The following is an 8755-nucleotide window of genomic DNA, read 5'->3' on the forward strand; positions in this document are numbered from 1 at the left end:
TAGATGTAACAGACATAGGATAAAGATAAAAAGAAACTTTTGGTCTGAAGGCTTAAATAGAAGAGGTATGGTTAACACGTGCAAGGATGACAAGAATAGACGACTCAAAAACAGTTTTATTTTCCCGAAGACGACACATTAACATAAGATAAATAAAGCACGATAACCAAGGTCTTAAAAATATCGTACACTCATAACTCAAGGTAACAACGTCTCGGAACATCCTTTCATCATATCTCCATAAACCTCAGAACCAACAAATATCTATATACTCATCAACAAATCTCCATATAATTGCTCCTTTTACAAACACTATATTCCTCAGATTATCAACTCTCAAGATCACAAAGTCCCACGGTTATCAACTCTCAAGTCCTTCCACTCTCAAGAACTCCATCTAATCACACTTTAAGAATCAATCCAAAGCAATATCTATATCCTCAAAAGATGAACATCACAATACATTATTATCATCGTCAACGTGGTCGTTCGCTAAGTCAACAATAGGACACCTTAACATTAACACCTCACAAGTCCATAAATTACAGTTTGTGTCTCTCAACAATCCTTTAAAAGGTACGATCGGTAAATAACTCCTCAAATTTGATATCCCAAATAAAGACGAACATAGTCTCCAAAATTCCCAACGTGCCCAATCTAAACTCCACATTGACATTCAATTCATTTCCATTATTCTATCCTTGATCCATAAGTAACTCGCATAACCTTTCCTTAACTCAGGCCAAAATTCAATAATTCTCACGGACAAGAGTATAAGTCTCAACATTCCCAAATAATACCATAAGAGAAATAAACTCATTAAGTCTCTCACTCCTTGTGAAACTATGAAACCACAATCATACATCTTATGCCACATATTATCACCCTCTATCATCATTAAGGGTTTCCTCAAATACATAAAAGAACATAACACCTATAATCCCAAAGGAAACATCGTCATAACAACCTCTATTCCCAAAGTTACTTCACCTCAACAACTTATAATCCCAAAGTAAGCTTCCTTGTTACAAAACTCATAATAATAAACACTCTTTTCTTTCCATACTGGAGTATCCCAATATGTCAATGAATTCTAACTTGAAGTCTCAAGAAACCATAAAAGGAATCAACCTCAAAATCACCTCGTACACGGACAACATCACCAAATGATCCAAAAGGATAAAAGTACGATAAGAGTAAAGCTCGGGTTATCAAGGATTAAAAGTTTTAACCGACGTATAACCAAAATGCACGACACGTAACATGCAAAGGACATTTTTAAAATTGACCGTCTTTAAAATCAACAAAGCATGCTCGAAAAAGTCATACATGAACAACACATTTTATACAAATAACGACAAAACAAAACATCAAGTCATAAGGACACAATACATAAACAAAACATTTAATACAATTAATAACGATAAACATCGAGACATAAACAAACAAATACATGAACAAAACGTTTATTACCATTGATAACAATATGAAATACTAAGGTACAAATAAGCAGGTACATGAACAACACATGTAATACAATTAATGAAGAAACAAAACATTAAGTCATAAACCAACAAATACATGGACAAACATGTAATACAATTCATGACGATATGAAACATTAAGATACAAACAAGCAAGTACGTGAATAACTTATGTAATACAATTAATAACGATGCGAAACATTAAGGCATGAAAAGTAAGTACATAAACATCAAATGTAATACAATTAAAAAAGATATGAAACATTAAGGCATAAATAAACATGTGCATAAACAACACATGTAACACAATTAATAATTATACCAAACATTAACGCATAAACAAACAAGTCCTTAATTGTTTTTACCCCCTTTACTCTCACTTATTTACTAAGTCAATTTATTTTCGTCATTAACTAAGCGAGAGTTGGGAGCGTGTTCGCTCTGATACCAACTTGTAACACCCCGACCCAAACCGGGCCGAGAGCGGTTACTTATGATAACTCACCAGGCTGTGTACATGGCCCACAGATCAACACAGGTCCATTATAGCGCATTTTGTCCTCACTCATGCGCATCCCGGAAACCTTCCCAGGAGGTCACCCATCCTAAGACTACTCCCAGCCAAGCACACTTAACTGTGGAGTTCTTTTGCATGGATGACCATAAAAGAAAGTGCACTTTGATGATATGAGTAGTACTTTCAATCCCTTTAAGCACTAGTCATTTAAGCCTATCACTGGACCTCTTCACTTAACGTGGGGTGTTACAATCACCTCCACTTGAAGAACGCAACGTCCTCGTTGCGCCTGGGAGCATAACCGCTAACCCAGAATCTTCCCCCGCTAGGTGGGTGATCACAATAGAGCTTATAACAACTGCCTCCAGGAGCGTATAACATCCGCCTCCCATCACCACACGGTCGCAGGGTTGCTCTGATACCACTTGTAACAAACCGGATTATAAAACAAAGAAAAAACATACTATAAAGTAAATATCAGAGTACGATACTGATAAAAGGGTCAAGGTGGCGGAAACACCAAGCCCAAATCTGGATGGATACTAAATCCAAAACCAAACTAATACATTATTTCAAGGGTTCTTAAAACATAAAGCAAAGTCCTAATTCCTTATTCATCTCGCCGCCAAGAACTTCCCCAGCATGATATCATCCAAACAGCAAACCATCTGAATAACCTGAGAATAGGGGTCGACAATTAGTCGGGAGTAACTAGATGCTCTCCCAATCATGTTTACAACAATTGAATATAACTAACAATCATTAACAATTGAAATGCAAAACCAGTAAACATGTGTGACCATCTATACTCATGAAAACTCGACACCAACTTACCATTAAACGATAACATACTAAGACAATCTTATGATATGATAACAACTCCAAAGGAAGCATGTGACGACACGTGATAACGTAAACCATAGTATGACCACGTGTGAACCATAGAACCAACATAACCACAATACATGTGATCGATCCAAACCAACAAGCACAATGTATAGAATGAACGCCGTTAGAGCGATTAACGAACTGCCTCTAACTAATGGAGCGATTAACGAACTGCCTCCATTCAATGGTATGGGCCGATTAACGAACTGCACCCACAGTGGACCGATTAACGAACTGCATCCACACTATGTATAACGTATAACCACTGCCTATATGACTAAGACCTGGCCAGACCTCTCGGTGCAATAACTGTATACCGGACGACACACGGGGACCAGAGTGATTAACGAACTGCCTCTGACCAATCCCGAACATAGACCATAACAAATCCCCGAAGGGTAGCCTTAGTTCATTCCGACAGTATGACAGTATATAACTGATACTATCGTCATCTATACACAAGCCAACCAACAAATGCACAGTATAACTGACTGCACCAATATGCATGAACAACGTCACGACTCATCTCATAGGATAGTATAACTGACTACCCTACTTATCATATGAACAAAAGTAATCAATGACTCATACCCATAAGGACACACACGTTGAACACAATACAACATATGAGACAAGTATAAACTATCAATGTTATAGTAACCTTAACCATAACATGAACTCTGGATGGGAGGTTATAGTAACCTCTACTATAACTCCAGTATATATATAACTTGAAGTTATACTTACCTCAACCATAACCTTGACACGAAACTCAAAGTTATACTAGCATTAACCATAACCTTAAGCCATAATCCCAGGGTTACATTAGTTACAACTATAACCTTGACTCGCTCTTCAATGTTATAGTAGGTTCAGCTATAACCTTGAATTCATATTTCCAAGGTTATACCTCAAACAGCCATAACTTGAGTAACAACCCAAAGTTGTACTAACTTCAGCTATAACACTTGAATCATCATCAAGGTTATACTAGCTTTAGCCATAACTTTGGAGAGCACTCTTGGCCGCCTATCATGCCGTCACTAGGGTTCACTCGTAAACCCTAATTACGCTCATGACACCCATATTTAACGCATAAGCAACATATGACATGTAATTAACGCATAAAAACATATACAAACATGCGAAACATATTTAATCATGATAACAAATAGTCAAACATGTACCAATCATGTAAAACAATCATTAAATCATATTAATTACATCAATTGGCATAAACATAATTAAAAGAGAAACACCTAGTTACCTTTTTAGCAATTAATGAAAATTGTCATAAAGAAAACGACCAACAAAGCCTTGTCTCCAACACGTGTCCACGTCCCAAAAATCGACTTTAATGAAAGGCACAAATCAAAAACCATGAAAGCACTATAAAAGATTCTTCTTCTTCTTTACCCATTAAAAATAAGAGACCTTAAAGGTAGGTCTAAAGGTCCATACAAATAATCCCCATAAAATTATTTGGAAAGTTGTAAAGATAAGAGCAAGGATTGTTAAAATATATTTTGTGTATGAGTTTGGAGGAAGGAAAGATATTCAACAATGAAGTCAAAGGGAGAAAAGAGAACAAAAGAGAGAGAAGAGGAAGAGAGCCGTGCGTCTGTTCCACGCACCAAAGAAAAGAATAGATTGACCTAGTTGCTTGCTAGGTTAAATCTATTTATAAGAGGATTAAGTAATGGGCTTTGTGTCCATTAGCTCATACAATGGATTATCTGATTACAAATTGGATTGAGCCATATTAAAACGCAAGGAGGCCTTATAATAGAAAAATAGTTATTAAATTAAAATTGTAAAATCGTGCACGGACATTTTAACCCATCTGAAGTAGGTCAAAACGAGAAATAATAAAAATAGGATGGAAGTGATAATTATAAATATTTCCAAAATAAATCCATAGACTTCGAAATAATTAATTTAATAAAATACTTTTATAATAAAATATTATTTTAAAATACGGAGTGTTACAAAAAAATTTCGGATCCGCAAGCAACCCACTAAAAGCTTACTTTAAATGTCAAGAATGTAATATATTTGTTACTTGGTTGACGGAGAATCATATTATTTATACTCGAAAGGTAGAATTGAAGAATTGTTATGAAGAGGGAGATGGGTCAAGTGGTGTTTAAGGGGAAAATGAAGACATTCTTAAGTTGAAGAAAGAAATTGTTGCATTAGCAAATGTTGTTAAGTTTTATGTTAAGTTGGTTGGTTTTATGTTAATGTTATTTGTAGTAGCTTTCATCTATAAGTTGTAATTTTCTGGGTATTGTGGAATAAATTGAGATCTGAAAAAAAAAAAATCTGATTTGAACAAGTTGCGATTGTGACATGAAATGCGATTTGCATAAATTGCCATTACATGTTATTGAACCAAAATGCAAGTACACTTTTGTTTTTTAAGTTTATCTTAATATTATTTCATTTAAGTAATATTATATTGTAGTGGTTTCTCTACGATACTCCCTTTATTTTTAGTTCGAATTAATTGTTGAAATACAATAATTAAAAAATAACTTTCTAAACAAAAATATACTCCGTATTATATTAATTAATATTTATTAAAATACAACTCATTGTATTGGAAGATTAAAGGACACATTGTCATTTCCTAAATATGCACATTAATTAAAAAACAACTTCATAAACGAAAATATATTAATTTAAATTTATTAACTAAAAAAGAACTCTTGGCATATGAAACGACACATGTTTCATTTATATGCTATATATACACTAAATGCTAACCACATTTCTCAACCAACCCATTATCTCATTTTTCTTTCAAATTCTCCAAACCCTAAACTCCAAATCCTAAATCTTTGTTAGGTTAAATTTGGTTTATATAGTATTTTTCAAGGATAAAAAGGTTGGTTTGTATTATACTATGGACAATATCAACTAGCCAAACACAGGCCGCTACTAAAGCGAGTAACAAACGCACCACTACACCAAGATCTTATATTGTTATAATTCCATTCCAAAAAGTATATTGCATCATTTTTACTATGGGCTCCACCATTTATATTACCAAATATAAATGACCAAAAAAATATTGTCCAATAATAAGTAGGATTTTACAAGTCAAAAATATTAACTGAATATATAAATTATTAATCATGATACACTTAATGAAAAATAAATTAAATTTAAAATTTTAATCAGTGTGTGTAAAAAAAAATAGAATTTTTAAAAATAATTATTGATGTCATCGTAAAAAAAAATTACAAATAAAAATTAATCATAACACAACATAAGAATAAACTACAAAAAAAAAATATTTAAAAAATAAGTAAATTAACAAAATTACTGTAATCATAAAAAAAAGTACAAAGAAAAATACGGATAAGGGGTAATTAATATAGTATTAGCAAAGTACAAATATACAATATACGAAATGTATATGCTGAAATTTAAATACACGCGATTATATTTAAATACTACTCGTATAATAATAAAGGTATTATTAATAAATTAGAGTTAAATAAAAAAATTAGTTGAAAGTAATATTAATTAATTAGGTAGGTTGTCAATACCGAGAACAATGATTAAGGCGCAATTAATGAAGGAATATTGGGAATAAATGACTAAAATCAGATTCTTCAAGTTTGACAAGTGGAGCGTTTTTATTGTGGTGTATGAGGGCCTCATACACCTGGTGTAACTCTAACATCTTCCTCATAATAGGGATTATGATAACGAGGCCCAAAGTATAATACGAGTAACAAGTTTCTTAAATTCATTACGATAATGATTGACTTGTAAAACAATAATCATTTAGTAGAGTTTAATACGCTAGGATGAGGTACATTGTTCTTTACTGGTTAATATTGTTACTCGCGCACTATCCGGTTATTGAGTTATACGCTAATTAGTATTGGTTTTAAATACGTCCGGGTTACCTCTATTTACCATTAAAATTTATTTTCAATTAAATTAAACTACTTTAAAGTTGCATAACTTATAAATTTATCTTTAATATATTTAGACCCTTAAGGTAAACCATCCACGCTAACTACCCTTCTCTCCTCTTAACCTTCCTCGAGGTGACCGGCTCAAAACTGAAAAGGGTCAGATCAAGGACGTCTCCCTAATCTAGAAGAAGGCTCCTAAACAGTTTCTACCCCGGGTTCATTTTATTAGACTCATCCTAAATTCATTAAATTCATTTGTTAGGCTTAGGAACTTTCGCTCTGATACCACTTTGTAACACCCCCATTTATTTAAGAGCCTTTAGCAAGACATTCTCAAGTAAATAAAGGAGTTATCATCTCAGTTATCTGAGGTAGTAAGTATAAAAGACAAAAATTACCAAGTACTTTAAGACGATATAAATTAAAGTGCCTCAAAAGGTTTTATTACAAAACTCCAACAAGATGATTAAATATTACAAAGTACGTTTGAAACAACTGCACCGGAAATTAAACTAAATAGTGTCTGAATAAATTAAGGCGATCTCTGGACTCAAGTGATGATGTCAACCCAAGTTCCCCTTTAAGCATCCAAAGACTTCACACAAGCTAACCCGAAATCAATCAATTTGCTCCCCAATATTTGATTCATCACAGGTGTTCACGAATACACAGTCAACCACGAGGTTGAGTAGGATAGCTAAAAAACAATAATAATACGATAACCTACAATAAGATATAATAAAGATACATAAGCCAAAGACCATCACAATCACATGGCCAAACCGTGTGCACAACACGCCACACCGAAACACAACAACCGACACCACACGGTGTAATGCTTAGGTCCACGACAAACTCCGAACACCGCCGTGCCTGGCCGACCAAAACCGCATAGGGCCACGGCTCTTCCACATCCCCGTGCCTGGCCAACCAAATAATCTCAATAGCAATGTCAATCCTCTTTCACAATACCAACCAACAATAGTGACCCAACCAACAATGATAATAACATGATTATAAGAAGCACAAGCCAAAAATTATAACAATATGCTCAAGACAACAATTATGACGATATGCTCAAGACAACAATTGTGACGATATGCTCAAGACAATAATTATAACAATAATCCATCTTTTAACGATTTACCAATTACCAAATAACATAGTTGAGTAGTTAACCTACCTTTAGCAATTCTTCACAATCAATCAAAATAAATCAAAAAGCTTCCTCCACAAATCCACCACCTAAACAATCAATTAAATTATGTATAATTATAAACTAATCTTATTAATGAATTTAAGATGTAAACTACCCAAAATAATCCCGCAAAAACCGTCACAACACGATCCCCATAACCGGTTGACCCGACGGTGGTCAAACCCGTCGGTCAACGTCTTCCACGGCCACGATCAGTCCACGGGTCAAGGGTACGAGTCAAGGTCAACGTAAATAATTGATGTGAGACGATAAAACAACTTACCACAATTAATTTGCGCGCGATAAAAATTCTGTCTTAAAGTTGCCCACAAAAGCTCTTCCTCACAAGTATATGTATTGAGTTTTTGAAGTGGAATAATTATGATGGTGAGGCATAGGTTATGTATTTATTTAAGTTGGTAGGTGAAGATGGAAGGTTCTAGGAAGTTGCCTTTAATATTAAACTAATGAAAATATCTTAGTACAAAGATAACACCCAAACCACATACTACCTCCTCCCTTCACTTTGTCCAACCGTGTGCAACACGGCCCATCCACCCGTGTTCTTACACGGTCCATATTGTTTGTTTATTTTTTTTTCTTTTCTTTTTACGACAACAACTATTATTTATTCACATCTTATAAATTATAAATTGTTAAAAAATACGGAGTACTACAGTCTTCCCTCCTTAAAAAGAACTTCGTCTCGAAGTTCACCACACCTCACTACCCA

General features: G+C 34.0%; 1 long non-coding RNA gene across 2 annotated transcripts; it reads right to left on the minus strand.

The window, feature by feature from the left end:
- Positions 1–2508: 2508 nt before the first annotated feature.
- Positions 2509–8388, minus strand: LOC141656149 (uncharacterized). Of its 2 annotated transcripts, none has more exons than XR_012548391.1 (3): positions 8306–8388; positions 8008–8069; positions 2509–2678 (listed from the first exon to the last, which is right to left on the minus strand). It is a non-coding gene; the product is annotated as an uncharacterized LOC141656149 (long non-coding RNA). The 2 variants fall into 2 exon arrangements; XR_012548390.1 differs by lacking the exon at positions 2509–2678 and adding an exon at positions 7426–7746.
- Between the last annotated feature and the right edge of the window lie 367 nt (positions 8389–8755).

This window comes from Silene latifolia, chromosome 5 (assembly GCF_048544455.1).
Source record: "Silene latifolia isolate original U9 population chromosome 5, ASM4854445v1, whole genome shotgun sequence".
NCBI lineage: Eukaryota > Viridiplantae > Streptophyta > Magnoliopsida > Caryophyllales > Caryophyllaceae > Silene > Silene latifolia.